At 29.8% G+C, this 2,162-nt stretch overlaps 1 protein-coding gene across 3 annotated transcripts in view; it reads left to right on the forward strand.

Moving 5' to 3' along the window:
* The window catches only part of LOC107648846 (protein ABSCISIC ACID-INSENSITIVE 5), a 5,070-nt gene continuing 3,265 nt past the window's right edge, over positions 358-2,162 (forward strand). Inside the window, exon 1 of one of the 3 annotated variants that reach the window (XM_016352656.2) lies at positions 358-580. The gene's annotated coding sequence lies outside the window, so the exon portion shown is untranslated. Of the gene's footprint in view, positions 581-1,835; positions 1,958-2,162 lie in introns of those variants that run through there. The other 2 variants (XM_016352658.2, XM_021104570.1) reach the window with 2 other exon arrangements.

Genomic DNA, 2,162 nt, shown 5'->3' on the forward strand with positions numbered 1-2,162 from the left:
AATCTGCTGGTATAGCAAAGAAAAATTAAAAGGTACATGAATGAAGACCAGAGAAGAGGGGTATTTTACCCTAAAATAAATAGTTTCCTTTTATGTCTTGTGATGGGATCAGATACCTAGCAATTATAAGTCTGCGTGCGTCTACAAGCAATTCATTTTTTATGTTTGAATTAATAATTAAAAAATTATGTAGTGATGGATACGTGTTGAACAGAAGAATAGGCTGCACCAAAAGGAGGTTGTAGCAGCGACACCTGCCCTTAACGTGGCGGTTCCATGATTTTTCTGAGTATGTTTGCGCCAATTGACTCTTTTGTTCTTTTCTTTAATGCCTTTGTTTTGTTTTTGTGGGCCAAGCCTGAAATGGATCATATGGAAGCTGGTGCTGCTCACTAAATATTTCAGTCTTATTTGTTCCTTCTCTTCTATCCTTTGTTTTATATTTGTAGTCAGTTGTACTCACTACTCCTTAATCCTTATCATACTCAACACAAATAAACCTCTTTCTACATACGCAAAACAGCTAAGCTAAGGGGTTTTTCGATCTATATACCTACCATACTTGAACTTGTACTTCCAGGTATCTACATAACTTTATGTATCATTCTCCATGCTTTGATGCGTGAAATATCCATCTAGATGTTGATTATTATTATTATTATTATTATTAGTTTGTTTATTCTGTGTGACTAGGTCCCATTTTGGTTCCATCTTTTTATTTTGTTATTTAATTGGCTTCTTATTTAGTGGGATTTGACAAGACCTAATGTTAAAATATAATTGGTGTATATGTTAATTTAGGAAATGACTTTTATTTTGGTTATGATGAGAAATGTCACTTTTGTTTGTTTAATAATTATAATTCAATTTAGTATGTTAACTCATTCTCGATTAAGATTTAAGCCCTTTATTTACTTTATATGGCCGCCGGCAACTGTTTTACCAAATATGGAAATATTCTTTTCTTTTGACCCCAAACTCCATTCAAGTCTAGCGTACCGACCCATGTAGCCCAATAGGAAATGTATATTTAAATGTTCTTTTAACGGTGTAGATCTTTCCTTCCCCCAGATTTAAGTTTCATTTTTCTAAAGCATTAAAACACGGGGAAGAGACAATTTAACTTGTTTAATTGGATTTTATTTTAAAAAAAATTTACTTATTTAAGCAAGGCCTTAGCCTAATAATTATCATGTTATTTGTTGTTCATCTTTTACATCATGTTCTTGGCTATCAAATCAAGAAAATATTTGTGGCTGCAAGAATTGAGAGCTAACGGCGGAGCCAAGTTAAGGCCCCACATTTTAAACAAAAGAAAGTAGCATTTATTTTAATGTGATAGTTCCATGATATTTTATAGAATAGAATTGTAGAATACCGTTGAACTTTGATGTTTACTTCTTTATTAAAAAATTAAAAAAATAATAAAAAAACTGGCTTTTGTACGTGAAAATGTGAAATTCAGTGTGGAATCAAGAATCGAGAGCATCTATCATTATCTAATTTTGAATATTATAAAAATAAATGTAGAATAGCATTTTGTTGCACCCCAAATAGAAGAAAAACGAACTTATTCCAAGTCGGTTGCTAATAAAATATCATAGTAAATAAATTATGTAAATTGAAAACTACATCTCTTCTTTTACCTTAAAAAGATTATTCTAGTATTAATTGGTTATGCTTAATTTCAAGCATCATAGGCTCATAGCCAGGGAAATAAAAATTTACTAGCATCCATTACACTTTATTAATGTTCTGTTAATTTCTGTATTTTATTTTATTTTTTCAAAATCAAATGGAATAACGGTAAAAACATAACCTCATCACGATAAAAGATGATAATGATAGGGTATAATGTCAATAATGGAAGTATGTTCAACATTATAGTTACTTATGCATGAGAGAGAGAGAAGCCAAATGAGTGTTGTCTTGAAGGAGCAGTTCACACCTTCACAAGTTGACAACTTATATTTATCATTAATCTAAAAATATTTATTTTGAATTTTTCATCCATTATATAAATAAATTGAACTTTATTTAATAATAAAAATCCAAGAGTTAATTGGAATTTGGTTTCTAATTTATTCATAACTGATCACAAAATTATATTATATGTATAATATTTGGAAGTCATAATTTGACAACTATAGGAAGTCATCATT

Source organism: Arachis ipaensis, chromosome B06 (genome assembly GCF_000816755.2).
Source record: "Arachis ipaensis cultivar K30076 chromosome B06, Araip1.1, whole genome shotgun sequence".
Lineage (NCBI taxonomy): Eukaryota > Viridiplantae > Streptophyta > Magnoliopsida > Fabales > Fabaceae > Arachis > Arachis ipaensis.